Source organism: Anser anser (genome assembly GCF_964211835.1).
Source record: "Anser anser genome assembly, chromosome: 2".
Lineage (NCBI taxonomy): Eukaryota > Metazoa > Chordata > Aves > Anseriformes > Anatidae > Anser > Anser anser.
This window is the reverse complement of record NC_139721.1, coordinates 33846275-33865956: the sequence shown is the minus strand read 5'-3', so window position 1 is coordinate 33865956 and position 19682 is coordinate 33846275. Positions and strand designations below refer to the sequence as shown.

General features: G+C 38.7%; 1 long non-coding RNA gene across 1 annotated transcript in view; it reads right to left on the bottom strand.

Moving 5' to 3' along the window:
- Positions 1–7960: 7960 nt before the first annotated feature.
- Positions 7961–19682, bottom strand: part of LOC310895002 — a 41186-nt gene continuing 29464 nt past the window's right edge. The window contains exon 3 of the long non-coding RNA XR_014580343.1: positions 7961–11241. This is a non-coding gene — a long non-coding RNA (uncharacterized lncRNA). The remainder of the gene's footprint in view (positions 11242–19682) is intronic.

Sequence of the window (19682 nt, the reverse complement as noted above, 5' to 3'; positions counted from 1 at the left end):
AGTGAACTTCATTATCTATGAGGAAAAGAAAACAGGTTTGGAAGTGATACCACAGGCACCAGCAGATCTACAGATCAGCATGCTACAAAACATTAATTAAGCAGGTTTTTCTACAGTTTATGCCAAAAAAAAAATAAAAATGAGTTTCTTGAAATGGAAGTTTCCAGCCTGCCATGCTTAAAAGAGCCTCCATCTTCTTTACTGCAAACATTTACAAGAAAAAAAAATAGTTTCCTTTCTGTGTTATTAGGTTTCTTGACCTCCTTACGAATCAGCTCCCATCCCCTCTGGAATTTTCTTGGTAAGGAAATGGGTAGGGAAATGGACCCTTCACTTTAAAAGGTTTTCATTGTCTGCAGAACAGGACTTGCTGCTCACAAAAAGCAGAACAATCACTTGTACAACTCCAGCAAAAACAATGGGCCCTCTTGGGTAGGAATTGGATCAATAAATAAATAAATAAATAAATAAGATAAAAATGGGGTCCTACTGCTTTATACATCACCAAATTTAAAAGTAGAAGACGAGTACTTCCCAGCAGAGCTCATTTAAAGCAGTGGCACTAAAACTGATCCCTGAACAAGTAGCATATGGATTCGTGACATACACAGAGACAACGCAGCACAAGGCATTCCCAGTTTCTGGTAGCATCCTAAGACAAAAGGTGGCGTGTTTGTAAACAGACTGAATTATTGGTGGTGAAAACCAAACCACCCGCAAGCTAACAGACACATCCCTGTAACACTGCTGCAACACAGTCTCAGAAATGGACATCTGTATTGACTAGTGCTGTGTTGGAGAACTTGAAGTCTGACCATAAGCAAATGATACAGCTCCCCAGAGCAATCTGGCAAGCCACATCACACTTTGGGTGGCACTGCAGGTTCACTAATTCCCAGTAATCTCTCCCAGCGTAGGGATGACAATACAAATGGCCTTTTTCTGTCAGACAGTCCAGGTTAACAAGGTGTTTTTTAAATGGTTGCACATGGCTACGCAAGCCTTTTGCACAGCCCTCATCACTGTGCTACAGCCTGAGCTGCAGAGGTGTTTGAGTACCATCTTAACCTCAGGATGAGGTGAACTGAAATAGAAAGAGACCTTCAGTTTCAAAAGGACAGAAGCAAAAACTACAAGCACTGCATTACCCTAGTGCTCATGGTCTCATCTGAAAGACCACTGTCATCTTTTGAGATACTCATAATTAGACTGGACAAGACCTCAAGCAACTGGATGTAAACTGGAACTTGGCTGTGCCTTGGGCTAGATAATGATCAGAAAGGTCCCCTTAGACCAGTGTTACTTTACAATTTTAAATGCAGCTCTCCTTGTATTCAAATTAATGCAATATGTCTGCAGTGATAGGAAGTGAGAAATATTCTTTTCACAGCCTGTCAAACATCTAGTGACCTTGATGGTATTCTCTGTTTTAGAGCCACCAGCACTCTGTGAAAGCATCAGTGTTTATATGTTACTTGGACTACGCTCCGCACAGTGTATTTACAGTGAGTAAATGGAGATGATGAACCTCACTCTGTCCATATCGTTTCTTTAGACTGTGTACTGTATGAAGAAATACAGGCAAGAAAGCTGACAGGAGCCTGCTATACAATGAAAAAGGATAGAGACTGCAGATGTCTAGTGCACATGGGAAGGAAATATTGTAAGTTTGAGCTTAGCAAAGGGTTTGTCTTAGAATGCATTTTAATTGTTCATTATTTATCAAGTATATAACTAGAGCCAATGAGAAAAAAAAAGGTGTTTTCTTGGCAACATCGTGTTAAAGTGTTCTAACTAATGTGTATTCAATTGTGCATATTAAAAGGCTGTTGTTGTATCTGGACTTACATATCACTTACATGCAATAAACACAGTTAACTTTGACTCCACTGCCCCCACTTACAGCAGCAAAGTAAAAGACACAGCAGTATTCATCAGGTATTTGCCAAAATTAATTGATCAATGCCACACAAATAGATCCATCTTCTGTTCCACAGAAGAGTTTCAGGATATATTATAGAAAACCTTCTTTCTTAATTTTTCAAGCACTAATTTTTACTTCCTGTCAAGGAAGGTAGTGAGGAATTTGCTTTGTGATACAGAAATTTTTAAACCAATGGCTTAAAATTTCCATTAAAGTACATAAAACTCTCTGCTACTGTAAGTTACAAACCTTGTATTGGTAGCTATCTCAGCTTGCTCATTTGAATGTTAATGGAAACCCTGTCTTTAATATTAAACTAAATTTTATTTTAGGCAGGGGAAAATAAAATACAGTAAAGATCAAACAAACACCCTAAACATGTTTGAACATAAATGTAAATTTTAAGTTTTTCACTATGATAGAATGAAGAAGCTAATGCTGAGCTAGATGCTGTCATGACTTCTAAACTGTTCTTTACTGTGATCACATTCACTTTTACTACTGTAGTACAAAGCAGACTTAAGGAAGGAAGATGATTCCAGCACCTGGTAGAGTAATTTGTGCCTGCAGGAAGTAAAACACCACCAGATGAGAACTGTCAGGTCATCTGCTCTGTTTCTTAAGGCCAGTTTGCACAGGTTGGAAGGGTTTCCCAAAGGTCAAAGCAGCGGAAAGGCAGTACAGTTTGAACCACCCAGGCCTTCCTATCCTGGATAAATTTATAGTGTCAGGGTCCAGTTGCTTAAATTTCAGGATTAGTTTAAGTTTCTGCTGAGAGGGTAGTCCTTCCTTTCCACAATCACTGCATGCACATTTCTGCTACCAACTGTGTCTAATGTTTGAGACAGAGAATGAGGTCAGCTTAATTAGTCAACTAAATGCTAATATTTTATGTATGTATTTATTTTTTGAGGGCTGATTTGATTGGCAGGCAGCTGTACAAGAAGATCCATTAGCTCTGAGACTGCATAATTGCCAGTGCTTATGAGAAAGACATAGTGGGCATGTACAAGCTAGAGCAGATGACAGCACTGGCATTTTTGATGGCAGCATGACCTTACATTGGCTTAAGACCCCTTGCCCAACAAACTCACTTTCTTGAACAATTTTCAAAAAAATAATTTAGTTTGCTAAATTCAACTTCTCTGAAACGTTTGTCTTGCTAAACAATTGCTAATCATTTAACTTGCTAAAATCAGTTTCTCTTAAACATAAATGGAAGCACAATATTCAGTGAAACTTTTGAATATTCTACAACAAAGCCAATAGAAGAAGTTCATCTTGATAAGGAAGCAGTAAGAAAAATATGTATCTACGTCAGCATGCTTCTAAAGAGATACAGGCTTCTCAAGCCCAAGAATATCCAAAATTATATCTGGTACTAGAGTATCCTCTCTTCCCTTGAACAACCCCTTAAGTGAGCACACTATTTTAATGCCGGAGTCAGTGAGAGCTGATCTTGCAGTTTAACTTCATTGGAACTGTGAGCAGATCTTTTACAAGCTACTTGTCTTTCATTTCTGGAAAACAGCTGACTGGGCAAGACTGTTTCCTGCTGGTTTATCACTTTTTGCACCAGAAGCATAGTTTTGGCATTTTTCATTTTAGCTTCAATAGAAATGTACAACAAACCTGCCTGAGGTGTTGCCAGTTCTCACAATTTCATCACAGGCCTTACTACTTCTAATGTTTTTTTCTTAAAGCCTCACAATTCTGTCTGGAAGCTAAAACTATTTCACAAGAATGTCTCTTTGCATTAAAAGCAAAGCTTTGTATTTTTACTTGTGGACAAAGAAGGAAAAGAGGGAGACAAGTACAATCTCAGAGCTGAAAAGTCCCAAGTCATATAAGAATAACCCACTTTTTCTTTTTCTTCTTCTTCTTCATGATTTTTACACCATTTCAAGGCTATGAGGTTTATATTCCTGTTTTCTCTGTGTTTGTGGTTGGCAACACTGCAAATGTAGCAGGAAAAACCTCGCATCTATTATCTGTTTTCAGTGTGATCTATGAAATTGAAAAAAAAAAAAAAAAAAAGCAAGGCTGGGATTTGCAAAGCTGCCTCCAAGATTTGGACAGCTAATACAAATGAAGGGAAATGCTGAAATTCTGCATGTGAATGAAATTGATTTAGTGTCAATGGAAGCATGATGTTTAAGTAATACTCAAGTTGCTGATATTTTTAGTTTATTTCGATGTAATATTTTTTTAACTCTAGGTCATCACGGTTGGCGGTCTGTGAGGACAAAGGACTGTTTTGAAACTGTCAGTTTTTCAGAAGTTTATCTGTCAAAGATACTTCACCTGATAGAAAAAATTCAATATTGGGTGAATAATCTGGGAATATCAAGTGTGCCAATGTAGATAAAAATAAATAAATAAAATTAAAAAATATAAAAATAAAACCTTACCTTACTTATGTAAAATATAGCAATAGAATTGTTAATATAGGAGAAAAAATCTCAAAAGTGATTTTATCATACTCTGATGATAGTAGACACAATGTACAGTCCACATTGTCTTTAGCATCGAGATTTTAAAAACTGGATCATGCAAAAAACAGGTATGAACACAAGCCAGAAGGGAAAAACTGGTATTTCAAACATTCTTCACTGTTATTTCCCCCCTCAGTGTGACCTGTTTATAGATAGACACACTGCCTGGCAAAGAACAAAAGTTTATTTCCTGTCTTTAGGTATTCTGCCTAAGTTAGATAGCACAAAAATCCAAAGAGCAATTTGGTTATCCAGCTCCGTTATTGGAACAATTTATATGGCTGTCATGTTTCATAATTTTTCTCTGTTGTTTATTCCATACTAAATGAACACCAAGAAAAGCTAATGGCACAGTCATGTAACCAAGCTAAAACTAATCAAATGCAAATATTTATTTATGTAAAAACTACTACAAAAGTGAAACATGGTCATGGTTCAGTATTATTTAATTCAGGGTCTGTAACTCAGTCATAAATATGAGACCTGACACACATTGCATCAGCCCCAAAGAAAACTTGTTTATGAAACTGAAGATGTTAATTTAAATTAGAGACTGACAAATGTTACTTTGTTGAGATTTCAGATTTTTAGCTTTTAAAAACCGTGAATTGAACATGTGGATCACTAGGGTATGATTTTAACTGCTTGGTCATGTCATGGCTTGAATCCTTTAAAAAATGATTGTAGGGTGAATCAAATGGCCTAATTCTCTCAGACAGAAAATGGCACCAACTGGGCCTGAACGAGGCAGCTCTGCCCTCCCTCTGGCCCCAGCATCTGCTTCTCTCTCTGCATTGTCCCCACCTCTATGCCAGCTCAAAATGTCTTGCGATTACAGTATCAAGGCCTGATCCCACTCCCCAAGAGCACAGAGAACAACCTATGGTGCACACTGGTGACCTGCCATGTTAGATGGATCACTTGAAACTCAAGGGTTATGGAAACTTTGACCCAGAACCTGAGAGGAACATGTTCATTTGTAAATAAAACACAATGGGACTTTCAGTCGGGTGTAAATGAGGTCTGGAGAAGCAGGGGGTGGAGAGGAAAGCTGCCTTGAGCCAGACTTTGTGTTCATCCCACTGGGGCCTTCTCGTGGCCAGGAGCTGAAGTCCTGCAGGGAGGCCTCAAGCGGCGAGGCTGGCGGTGGCTGTCTGTTCCCTGAGGCCCTGTCACCCCAGCCCCTGGCCAACCCACCCCAGGCTGGCAACAGGCCTCCCCCCTGCCTCTCCTTCTTCCAGCTGGTTTTGCACTGCAGTCCACCACGGAAAAACGTCCGTGGACACTGCCCTTTTCCTTCCTGCTTCCTCATCTGTTGGCCACACATGCTGCACAAACGTGGAGATGCAGGAGGGCATTTTCTGTGAGGGAAAGAGTTCTTGGGAAGATCGGAGACCTTGTACCTGTAGTTACTCAAAAAAATTTCAATTTGCTGCATCTGAACCTTCTTCTTGTCTATCCCAACCTAAATATTTGCTAGGTCCACCAGCACAAGAAACACCACGGACCCGCTTCCGTGTCCCAGCTCCTTTGCATGAGCTCACTAAAGCTCCTCTACTCTTACTTCCAAGCCAGACTATGGCAAACATAAGGTCTGCAGAGCACAGAGCAGTGTCCTGCTGAGCCATGAGCAGAGGAACCCTCTCCCTGCTGACCAGCGGGTATTTTTAGCCTTCAGTGTGAACACAGCATTTCAGAACAGGTTCACTTCCCTTTTGCTTTTTATAGTTTTTATAAAGGGAATATATTAAATTGGATTCCCTCCTACAGGAGGTTCAATTGAACCTGCATTTTTAAGCACTCTGGAAGCTGCAAAACTGGAGCATACATAAAACAAAATTTTGCTTGCCTTCCTAGGAAGGTAATACCTTCAGTTTCCAGGCTGGGCATATCTCTGAAATGAACAGGATTTGTCCCCTCTCCTGCTCAGTGTGCAATACCATCCTGTCCAACACAGCCTGTACTTTATTTTTATTGAAGATCGAAATGGGATTCATGTAAATAAACTATATCTCATTTAGCCTTCTTGGAACAGGTTCTCGTGAAAGGAGTAGAGGTTTTCATAACATTTACTTGGAGTATTTATTTAAACTTTGGAGGCCTTCAGCACATACAGTTTTACTGTTAACATTTCCCAGACATTATCTGCAGATCACCTACACTAATTTTATCAGTTCACACCATATGTGGTATGATATTGAGGCTTTTACAGGCTGTTGCCCATTTTTATGTATTTTCCTCACTGGTAAAGTAAAGTAATTTTAGTTGTATGGTTGCCTCCACTGCAAGGTTTGTTTTTTTTTTTTTTTTGTTAATTGTTTTGTCCGTACAAGGAAATGTTGAAGGCTTTAACTCTGAGACCAAAAATAGAGGGAAGAAAAAAGGGTTGCCAAAGTTGTGACCCACTTTTTCCTTTGCTTCATTTATATTACAATCCTCTTAAATACATGAGAAGAGCTATGCAGCTCTTTTGATTAAGCTCTATAAACTAGATTCAGAAAACTGTGGAGTTAACTCTAGACTTCCATTACTACATAGGAGTTTGGAGCAGAGAGTTCATGTTGTATTTAACATATGCCCTTCATAAGAAGAAAAACATCCAACATGATACCTGATCATAAAAAAAAAGAAATGGCATTCAAATGACTGCAAAGGAAATGCCAGACCACCTCTTGGAGTATGCTTTCCCATGCCAATAATGTTACTTTTTCTCTGTGGGATAGCAATTAACAACCTTTCTTCAACATTATTCTGGCATATATTTTGTGCCAAAGTGTCCTGGACACAGCTGATATGCATGAAAGCTCTTAGCCCAGAGGCAAATACCTTCCAGAAACTGTGAATAGTTCCAGCAAGGATTAGAAATGGGCAAAACATCCCTATTGCATTTGATTCAAGCAGCACAGCAGACCTTTGGAAAGTGCTCAGTCCAGCTCTGTGAGGATGTAGCATTAGCCCGCTTTCTTACCAGGTGCCTGTCAGGTTTTCCACAGGTCTGCTGATTCCCAGAGCAACATAGGGGGCAGATATCTTCTTTCTCCTCAAAATATGTCCATTTCTATTTTGTGCTACCAGCAGCAGAAGGTTTGCCCTAATATCTGGAAAATCAGTTTTCCAAGTTTGCTAGAAAACTGTCGGAAGAAACTTCTTAATTTAATGTTTGAAAATGACAGGGAATCACTTAGGGTTTTCCAGCTGCAGCTCTGGAGTTCTGGACAAGGGGCAGCCCTACAGGACTTTGGCCAGGTGGAGCTGGCATAATTACAAGACTATGGCCAAAGATGTTAGCAAATATTTTTATTGTCATAAATTCTTGAATATCTTTCATTGACACTGATTTTTTTTTTTTTACATTGAACAGTAGTCATATATTTATGCCAGTTTTGGTTTGGAAATAAGAAGTGGGCTTAAATCTCCCGAATGTTTCAAATAGGGGTGTTAAATGTTGCAGTGCGTTTGACCAGCATTATACAGTTAGCCCAAGTAACAGGACAACATTTCTGACACCTCCAATTATATTTTGGTAAGGCAGTTTTAAAATGTAGCATGCAAACTTAGGAGATTTATTCATGAAGTCTGCTGAGAGAGTGGATGTTTTAAGCAGGTTTTGCAAGGAAGCAAGATTTACACACCCTGCCTGCCTGCCTCTCTATTTCTTTAATTCATTTGACAAAGGCATGGAGATTTTACATCTATTTGAGGGAAAAATAAAAAAGAGAGAAATTAAGTATGTTTGACACAGAAAGAGAAACCTTGAATGCGTTTAGTTCCTGTAAGCTTTAGGAAAACTATAAAGTGTCTAGAAAATCTGAAGTAGTTCCCCTATGAAGAAAAGGTAGTATTAACACAGCTGTGTTTCTGCTCTGTGATGCAGCATCCATTTGACCAGTGCACCCTTCTACTTGTTCATTCAAACATAAAGCAGATATCGAAGAAACTGATTATACTGCATGCAAGAAGGAATGTAGCACACAAGTACATAGGAAACTAGATTTCATTTGCTTAGCTATTCATGAAATAATTATTTCTTGCAATATTTTAGGGTGTTTAATTGCACAGATGCGTTTAAGGTCTTCTTTTTAATTTTCTTGTTGAAGTGTGTTAAAGGATTCATTCAGTGCTAGTAAAATACCACAATCCATCATTAAGTGCCAAAATGCTTATGTGAAAAGGACCACACAGTTGTTTTCAGGTGGAGGATGGGTCAGCAAAGACCAAGGTTTAGCTATAATCCAGTATAGCTTTGCTTGAAAGTTATCCTGAAATACAACATTTAGTGTTCAAAAAGAGTAGCTAACTAATAGTACTGATACTGAAACAGAATTATTGAGAGGTGGTTGAGACAAAGCAGTTTGAATTGGGGACTGAATTGGAAAATAAACAAACAAACAAACAAAAACAACCAACTGTTAGATACAGAAGGTATTGAAATGTGTTTGGATTTTTACTTATGTTATTGCTCACATAAACCTTTTTGAATGCATTAAAACAAATATATATTTGGAACATATAAAGGATGAAAAGAAAACATATGACTTGACTAAGTCACATAAGATGAGCAACCTGTAAGTTTAGCATGCTTTGTAAACAAATGTTGCCCTTAAAAAGGATTGGGCTGAAAGCTGAAGATACCAGGAAGGATGAAATTAGCCCCTAAGATCTCAGAGATTGCTTATGTGGTAATTAGTGATAATTTTTTCAGTCTTACAGAAATGCAACAGACAGCATGTCTGCACAATCATATGAGGACAAGAATGAGCTCACACTGCCTACTGACTGAGAACTACGTGGCTATGCTAAACACATCCCTAAGCCAGCGCTAAAATACCATCTGTTAGCTGGGGTTCAGAACCACAATAACATAGCAATGAGATTCACACCCAGTGAGAGTCCAGGGAGAAAAAGTTCATGTGTATTTGAAAAGAAAAAAAAAAAAAACTCTATAGGCATTGGCACAAAACCATCAGTTTTGGTATGCTTTCCCCAGACCACACTTCCATTATTATAGCCTAATATCTGTTTATTATTATTGTTGTTGTTGTTGTTATTATTATTTTTATTTTGGGCACTGGAAAATGTGCCAAATGTTGCACATTATCTTTTGACGAAATTGTAGTTACCATTTAGCAAACATAAAACAGGTTGTAAATGTTGCAGTTCCATTGGCAAAAAGTCTTACAGTAGCTGTAATGAAAGGAGTTTGGCCAAGAAGAAAAGAGATGTATGCACAATGTTAAGTTACTCAGTTACCTTTGAATACAATAACGAGTGCCAACAGTTATTAACATTAGAGTCATCGTATCTTAAATAAGCAATATCATTACAAGGAGAAGAGCCTCTTACATTCTTATTAGATAAAACTGCTTGCAGGAACAAACATATGCTCACTTAGTCTCTGCAGTTCACTGGTCTCAGTTGCACACCTTTCTATCCGATGTCTAACCGAGTCACTGGGGAGTGGAGCCAGATTTCTGCCCAGAGCACTTGGGTGTTCCTTAGATGTTCATCTGGGGAACAACCACAAGTGTCCTTTATCTTTCAGGTTACAGTCTGTGGTCTTTGAAGACCATCTTGACCCATCTTTTAATTCAGTGGCATTACTCTTAATGCCATCACTTTTTCTTAATCCTATTAACAACATCAATCCTGTGTGAGCCCAGCTGTCTCCTGAAGCTCTTCCTCTTATCTTTTGCTGACACTTGGGCCAGCTGGACCTTCACAAGACCATTGTTCTTCAGCCCTACCCCACAGATTGTAGCTCTTTAATACCATACACAAATATCCCCCACACCTTCAGCAAGCACAGCACACATACATTCTTATTAGCCATACAGTGGTCCTAACAGGCCAAACAATTTATAGAGACTTGCAGTATCACATGGGCAAGAAATAAGGATTGAGTAGTCAGGGAAGTTCCTTTGATAGCATGCTATTGCTCCAACAAGAATCTGTCTGGAGTTTTTCCTTAATAAACAAGGGTAGTCACAGCTTCATTAAATCATGTTATATGAAGTGTTCAGATGTATGTTATATACACTGCAGAGAGGGAATAGCTTATTTAAAAGCCAAAAATATAAGAACCCAATCCTGATATCTTTGTATGAGTTTTGCTACATTCACCAAAGGATCTGGGCTGGGCTGTAAGCCAGTACTAGGGGCATCTGCAGTTTTGAACATTTCTCTGCAGACAGTTGGTTCGAAGTCAATTCCCTTCACAATTTCACCAGTTCTTTTTCTTCAATTTCATCATCTGCAGGTTTGGTAGATACTGGCAGTGGTTCCCCAGTTCCTGAAAAGCTTAGGAAAATAAGCCTTCTTCCTCCAAAGCATTTGCAGTAAGCAGTCTCTATTGCCAGGAAATGTAAATCAACATGGTGCCACAGCAGTCTGTGAGGTAGTATACCAGCTGAGGACCTTTCTTTCAGTTTTCAAGTGCAGTTCATCGGCATAAATTTGGAATATAAAAAATCTTCTTGTACCCTAATGTATCTCTGCCAGTTAGTAACCAATGCAGAAGAAGCAGTAAACATAAAAGTTCAGATATCATGAGATCATCGCAGCTCTTGAGCACTGGGAGACATGAACTTCAGCCAACAAGCTCTGGTCTCTGAGAGAGTGATTACTTTATGATAATGCAGGTCCTTTGGCCTTTCTTTTGCAGGGGAGCATTTGCTCTTTGACAGTGAAAAATAAATGATGACATTGGCATTTTAGGGTGGTTAGTCCTTCGTTGCTCATCATTTTATGCAGTGACCTTAATATCCATGCAGGATATGCAGCAGTCCATCAGAGCACTCCCTCAGTTCAGACATGCTGTCTGCACTTAAGAAAGAAAAAGAGAAAGAGAGAAAGAAAGAGAGAAAGAAAGAGAGAAAGAATTTTTAAAAAATTATTCAAGAGCCTTTCATCTCCTCCTTTTGAATATAGTTCTAGTGCAAAAATTGAAGTCTTCCTTTTCTTGTCATGTGGACATAAGCCAAATACTAGGACTTCAAGTCTTTAAGTGACTGGTGTGTGGTGGAATAAAGAGCCTTTGGGAAAATTGTTCAACCTAGAAAGAAAATCTGAGTGACCCCATCACATATTTTCCTTTCATTTTCCTTTGAAAAATAGTAAGCTTCTAATAATATGTCCTGAAATATTTTTGTTGCTTCCTAACACTTACATGCACAAGAAGTTTCCAAGTTTTCAGCCTGAGCTCCAAGCACTATTTTGAAGTTCTCTTCTGTTGAGGAATAAACTTCCCCAACCCTGACATCAGTGACAGAAATAGGTCAATGTTATTTGCAAGAATAACTGCTCTACAGTAGCATCATACACAATTTGATCATCTCCTCTTCCTCTTCCGTCATATGCTTGAGTCATATTTAAGTGAATGCTGCCTATTTGTATTTCACATCATTCAACTATGTCAAAAATGACATCACCTATCATCATACATATTTCATATTCTTATTTGTAAGCATCACTATTGCTCTGGATTTCAGAATCAGGTTCAATAACATTCAGAGATGTTCTTGATTCAAAGTGCTTACTTATTCTTTTCCCTGCTATGATAAAACATACTTGATAAAGGTGTTTAGAGAGAACTGAAACATTATTCAGTAAAGATTTTGTGATTTCTTCATGACATTCAGAATCCAGTTCTCTCCTCTTCAGCAACACTGTTGAAGTAATTCTTTCCAGAAAATAAATCAAAGATAAGTTTTACATTCAGGATAGCTGAATTTTCTACTCAGAGATCTAAATGGAATGAAACTTTCTGAAGGCTGGGGCTAAAGAGATTGTTTTGAGGGAAATAATTTATTCCACAGATTTATACTCTTTCTAAATGTGAAGCTTGCATAAGCAGCTAGCTAATTTTCTCATTCTGTGAATTATACAGGGACTTTTATAGGTATCATTTGCTGTAGAAATGATGACATTTGAATTGTGTCCTTTAAATGTCACTAGCCAGATAAATGTCCAGGTACTACTGAGACTTCTCAGTTTGTCAGTGTAGTTTTTAAGACTGCTTCTGCAGTCAATGTTCATGGAAAACGAGGTTAATTCTTGGGAGGTATAAATCAGCAGGAAAATGCAACTGCTGCTGGAAAGGCCAGGCTGTCCTGTAATGGCTTCTGCTTGCCCTGTGGTTCTTCCAAAGGAGGCAGGTAAGTTTGTATTTGAATAAATCATCAAAGAAAAGATGGAAAACAAAAATTTCTCTTATCCAATGCTTCCAGAATGAACTCCTCTTTAAGAGGGAGCTGTGCATTGATAGATGGTTACTACCTGGATGCTTGCCTTCAAAATTCTTAGGAAAAAAAGATCCCAAATAAACATAATTCAACATTTCTCCATTCTAAAGTAGCTATTAAGGAAAGCTGTACCCAGAAGGAAAAATAAAAATAGAAATAAAAATAAATAAAAATAAAAATAAAAATAAAAATAAAAATAAAAATAAAAATAAAAATAAAAATAAAAATAAAAATAAAAATAAAAATAAATAAAAATAAAAATAAAAATAAAAATAAAAATAAAAATAAAAATAAAAATAAAAATAAAAATAAAAATAAAAATAAAAATAAAAATAAAAATGAGAGAGAGAAAAAAAGCTTGTCTTCTCTTTCACTAAATCCCACTAAAAATTGAAAAGTTCAAGTAATTGGTAGAAAATGTGCATCATGGGAGGTGTTTGGGTGTCTTTAACTTCCTGGAGCGCCACGAAGAGGTACAGACCCTGTGGGGAGCCATCCTGCACAAGGATCTAGCTTAAGCAACCTCAATCCCTGTAAGCCTTGTCTTTGTTCGCTGGGTGAAGAAGCAGTGTAATTTGCTGCCTAAGGTTGGTAGGCGCATGCTGTCTAGGCTGCTCATTTATTTAAGAGTGATGGTCATTTATCAGAGCTGGACCTTGCCCCATGAAAGCCTGTTTTAGGATAACACTAGCTTTCCATAGCTAGTCTAACCCTCACTACAGTTTAGTTGTGTTGCTGTTCCATTCCTGAGGTATTTGTTCTGGTGGGGTGGACAAATATGATCCTTGGCAGATTTGGCAGGCTACACCTCTGGTTTCTGCATCCTGTGATACAGAAACATAATATTATTACTACTAATGCTGCTGCTATTACATCTGCTATAACTATACCATAATCCAGAATAAAAGAGCACCCACAGCAGGACAAACACTACACAAATTGTATAAAATAATGAGCATAATCTGTACAGGAATTCCTCTTTCTTTATACAAAGGTTTATGCAGTAGAACCTTACAAATTCTAAGAATTTTGAGAAATAAAATGATGTGTGATGAGCTTATAATGCTTAAATTTAATCACAGGCAATGAGTGGATTCCATTTACTTCCCTCTCCTGCAGTAACAAGCATATTGTACTCCAGCGTCCCTCTGATTAAAGAAAACATTGTTAAGCAAAGGAGGTATAATGAACTGCAGTCCTTGTTTGTCGTATGGGTGAAAAACACAAATGTAAAACACACCAGGCAAATAATACAATGTATAAGACTCATTTTGAAGAGACAGGCTCTATCAATGATACTTTTAATGGTGTTCTGGTTCAGTGGGAAAGCTCTGAAGACACATACCTTTGGATTACCTCCTTTGGTGACACAACAGCACATGCTCCATTGTACTGTGTCATATTTGGATCAGTTACGGGTCCAAATAGCACCCAAAAGCCAAATGCCTGGATGAGAGGTTTGATTCACACCTAGGGATCTGGACTTCAAACTGTTGAGCCTGGGCCAAGCACACACTAGAAAAGCTGAATTTGCCATTTCTTTTTTCAGGATCCAACTCGAGTTGTGCAAACTGCACAAGAACTGAAGAACCAGCAGGATATTCACCATTTGGGGGCAGAAATTTCATCTATCAATTAATCCGAGATTTGCATGAATTTGAACTTTGAAATACAACTGAATGTGATTGAATACTTGCCTTTTAATGCCTTCCACATTTCAACATTCACTGAACTCTGTTATGATCTGCAAAAAATTGAGACAATTGCTCTTCTTTCTCCCTGGCTGGTTGTCTTTGAATTTTGCATCTAAATACTAAAAAGCAAAACAAAACTTAGCCACCAATCTACCTGGGTTGCCGTAAAAGCCCGCAAAATCACATCTGGTTTCTCTCAGTCAGAACTCACTTTATCTCTGCTGGGATTCAGGTGAAGCTTCACTAAGCTATGGCTCAGGCTGGAAGGGGCTCGGATGTGAAATTTTCATCTGATGGTGATTTATTTCTTTGCACCATCTGGTGGTTTTATGGACAAAGTGCAACAGCAGTTCCCAAAGTTGCCTCTCTTGATGTTGCAATTGAAGAACGGTGGTCAAGGCGCACCATGGAAATGGTCATGGGATAATGCAGAAGATAGCACCTGTCACCAGAGTAGTTAATAATCTAAAGTGACACAAATCCCTTTGGTATGACAGAAATCCTGCCTTTTGCTTCAGGTTGCTACTCCATCATCCTGATCACAGGCCTCTTCACAAAGGCGTGTGGAGAGTAAAAAATGAAATCTGACAAAACTGTATTTATAAGAGGAAAAAGAATTCAGTCAAGGCTTAACAAGTGCTTTAATCAGGACATTCTATAAAGCCTGCCAGAGGTATGTGCCAACTAATAGCAACTTTTGACCCTGATTTTTGGCTTCATTGATTCTTGGCACTCAAACAACGTGCTGGCTCAGCACTCTAATGAAGCCGACCAATTGGATCTGATTGTATTTAAGTGTTTTTGGAGGAGGACAGCCATCATCATTAGATGATTAAAAAATTTAGGCTCAGAAGTAGTGTAACAAATGCATGTTGAACTACCCGACTGTAGAGCACAGGTCAAGGAATAGCTTAAGAAATATTGTGCAAGGGGGGGAGGGGGAACACACATACACACACAGAAAGACATATATTTTCCCATGGGAATACATGACATTATAGAACGAGTCATGTCTTCACTCTCTGCTTATGAATCCTGGAGCTGGTGACTGCGGTGAAATGGTTTAATGTCTCAGCTGCTGAAAACAGCAAATCAAAATGGATCTAATTAGACAAGTTCTGCAAACTCTGCCAGATGCTGAATGTTGCTCAGTAAAAAACTGGACTACCTCCACCAAAGCCAGTGGAGAAATTAGGAGCTAACAGAGTTCCTACAGCCCAGAGTCATGTCCCTCCTGTGCTTTATGTTATATTAACATAGCAAGATACCATGTCTTGATGTTTTGGAAAACTTTCTTTTAATGACTATAGAGTCATTTGTGCACTCCCTGATAGTCTCTGGAGATGTGGAAATGGGCCACAAACCTAGTGGGACCTAACCCTAGAAAATATTCCCCATGTAAAAGGCAGAGCTTTCAGAAGGGTGGCCAATGGCTGGTGTCACAGAATCATCATAGAATCATAGAATCATAGAATCATAGAGTGTCTTGGGTTGGAAGGGACTTTAAAGATCACCTAGTTCCAACCTCCCGGCCATGTGCAGGGATGCCACCCACTAGATCAGGTTGCCTAAGACTTCATCCAACCTTGAACACCCCCAGGCATGGGGCATCCACAGTTACTCTGGGCAACCTGTTCCAGTGCCTCACCACCCTCTGAGTGAAGAATTTCCTCCTAACATCTCATCTAAATCTCTTCTTTTAGTTTAAAACCATTCCCCCTTGTCCTATCATTATCTGCTCTCCCTCTTTCTCATAAATGGTTAAAAGCTGCAATGAGTCACCCCAGAGCCTTCTCTTTTTCAGGTTGGACATCCCCAGCTCTTTCAGCCTTTTTTTGTAGAAGAGCTGCTCCAGCCCTCTGATCGTGGCCCTGCTCTGGACCCACTCTAAGAGCTTCACATCCTTCTTATGCAAGGGGCCCCAGACCTGGATGCAGCACTCCAGGTGGGGCCTCACAAGGGCAGAGCAGAGGGGGGACAATCACCTCTCTCGCCCTGCTGGTCATTCCTCTGTTGATGCAGCCCGGTACGCAGTTGGCCTTCTGGGCTGCAAACTTGCACCGCTGGCTCATGTTGAGCTTTTTTTCAGCATTCAGTACAGGCTGAAAGTCCTCTATTTCTCATTGTCCTCTGCCCTCTTCTGCACACCCACATCCACCTTCCCACAGTGAGTCAAGGCTTGCCCTCATTCACTCCCAGATCCATTACATTTTTGACAAGAGGCAAAACAATATTTAAACTTTCCAGTGTGGAAGGAAAATCTCTATCTCCTGGCTTTCGCTGGGTCATATCATTCCGGTATTAGCTGCCAAGCCTTTTCCCCACCTGGACATCTGTGAGAAGGACCTCACACAATCAGGTTGCTCTCTCACATGAAAGATTTTCCAGTACGACACACCCTTTTGGAACTATGTGGGTTACAATAGAGTTTTTTTCAGAAAGTATTTCCCTTTTCTCTGCTTCTGACTTGGAAAGTTGTAATTTCTTTGCCTTGCCAGCCACTGAGCCCTGGTCTATGGAAAATGCTGTATGGAAAACAGCCTGCTGGAAGAAACATTTAAGCTGGTGAAAAAGTTGATACATACACTGGAAAACAGGTTTGATTTTAAATTAAGATCTTAGCGGTGTTTTTATCTGATATACCCAATATCTCTCTACTTAGTACTGAAACTCTTACCTAAGAAAAACTCTCCCTGAACTCACTTTCATGAAAAAATGCAGAATGGACCACTATTCCTAAAATAGCAACAACTCTTTTTCCAGTTTGATTTTTTTTTCTTTTCTTTTTGTGAACCTTATAAAGACCCATGTCTTTTTAGCCTTATTTTTAAGTTGATCCAGCACACAGATGCAGGGCATTATATGCCATGAATCCATCTTTAAAACACCTTTGCTCACATTTAGGTTTGTGAGTGGACAACTTTAAAAACAGATTCATTTATCAAGCTTGCATCTACATCTGAATTCAGGATAAGGGTTTGGCTCTGATAAGAGCACAATTTCGGCTGTAACAGTCTTGCCTAAGCTGGGAAGGACTTTCTTTGATCTGTTATAAACTGATCAAGGCTTAATAGTCATCTGAGAAGGTCTTGGTTCATAACTCATTTTTACAGCTATCTGATTTCTTTTCATTTGTTTTGGGTTTATCTTGGGTATGAGGCCCCTGAAACAATTTTAAACTTTTCCACAAAACTATGAATGTAAAATCTTCCATGAAGCAATCCAATTTCTCTGTTATCATGATTAATCAGACTGTGGCTCTCCAGCAAGGCCATCCCAAGGCCACAGCAATTAAGAAGCTTGCATCCTTTCGTGGTTCCTGGTTCGTATTTATTTTTATATATTCCCAGTAACTACCAAGTCATTTCAGTTTAATCGCTGCAGTTCTTTAGTACCCTTCCCTCTACCTCCAAAAATGAATTCTTCATGAACTTTTTGTCCCCATGCACTAATCTGTTTTCGTGACCTGAATAGCGTTTATCCCCTGGTCATAAATGAAATCTGTATTTCATCACATTCATCACTCTGTTCTGTGCTACAGCCAAATAGCTGCACTCCTACAGCTTCAAATGATGGCACAGAAGAGAATTGTTAGATATGCACATTCCAACTATCCCACATCTGCCAGGTCTGTTGTGGGCAAAAATGAGGAAACTGGAGCCAAAAAAACAACCCTGCTTTGTGTGTATGTTTTATTTTAAACCATTTTTAAGCCAAGAATGTGAAGATCAACCAAATGCTGACATGCTAGTAATATTTTGTTTTACACAGATCTATAAATATACTTATCACTGTTTAAACTAAGACTGAATATACTGTGGTCATAAGAAACACACATGTTCTAGAGGACAGATAGAAATCATTATATGAAACAAAGACTGGAAACACTTTCTTTTTCTGGGTGGGGTTAGATTTCCTACAAAACTTGATGGGGGATAATCTTCCATTCCTTGTGCAGGTGAGTTTAATGGAAATTTTCTCCAAGATTGGGCCCAAAACCAAATATACTCTTTGTGCTTTTTGTTTTCAACTTTCATGCAAACTTTCTCAATTCTGGAGCTTCTTCTAAGCTGTCTACAGCTATGAATAGCAAAGCTATTTTCAGTAAATCCAAATTCACTATATAGGAGCACCTCCACTAGGGGAGAAAAAAAAAAAAAAAGAAAAAAAGAAAAAAAAAGTAGGCTCCCATAAATTAAAAAAAAAAAATGTTCAAAAGGAAGGTGGAATTGCTTCAGCCAGGGATCAGACGTGATTAATCTAGTCTGCTTGGCTGTCTCTGACAAATACCAGCACCAGACACAAGGCTAGGATACCAGTATGGAAGGATGGAGAAGAAAAGGATAAAAAAGGTAGTAAGTTATCTGTTATATGGACAGAATGCACATACTAAATTTCAGAACTTTCCATACACTTATGTTCAAGGAGAAGGAAGAGGCAGATTTGACCGACTGTCTTTGCTGAGGGGCAAGAGAAAGAAAAAAAAAAAAAAACAGCAGTACTAATAAAGGGTTGTGAGCAAGATGGGAAAAAGCCTTTGGCTTTCTGTCTTTGAACAGACAGAGCAGGCAGCAGTGGTGTTCAGCTCACCCAGTGAGAAGTGTGGGATCCTCACATCAGGTTCACTGGATCTAGTCCTACCCAGGAAAGGAAATGCATTTGGGGAAGGAAATAGAGTATGTCACAGGCAGACTGACAGGTGAGAACACCCTTTTTGGTAAAGTGGAAGATGTTAGATGGGGACCAGATATTGAGTAAGTGACAGAATTAAAGATGGAAGGTCAACTGCTGAAAATGGTCACAAACAGTGAAATTCATTAAGGACCTTGGACTTCAAAAGGTAGCATTTAGTCAAGTTAGGAGACTGGCAGGAAGGATCTCCTGGAAGGAAATTAGGAAGGGGAAAAGAAACAATAATTAGTAAAATAGACTAAAGAGGAAATTGTCCCCGAGGAAAGAAGGTTGGGATTGTGTTTAATAAGTAAAATCACATTCAAAAATTTATACCCTGTTTATTTATTTATTAGGAAATATGAAGAAATAAAAGCATAAATAACATATTAAATTTGGGAAATTATGAACCTATCAACGTCCAAATTGTGAAATAGGCTGAGTAAAAATGGAATTGAAAAGAAAAACAAAAAACTGGGGGGGGGGGGGGGGGGGCGGCGGGAACAAAAAAAAAAAACATGAAAACTTTAAAATCTATGACTGGATAAAAGATGTATTTTGATAAAATAAGGTTTAAAATATCTGGCTCTTTAGGTATTACCTAGATATTGATCAGTAGAAACTTGACATGATCAGTAGAAGTTAAGCCGTCTCTGTT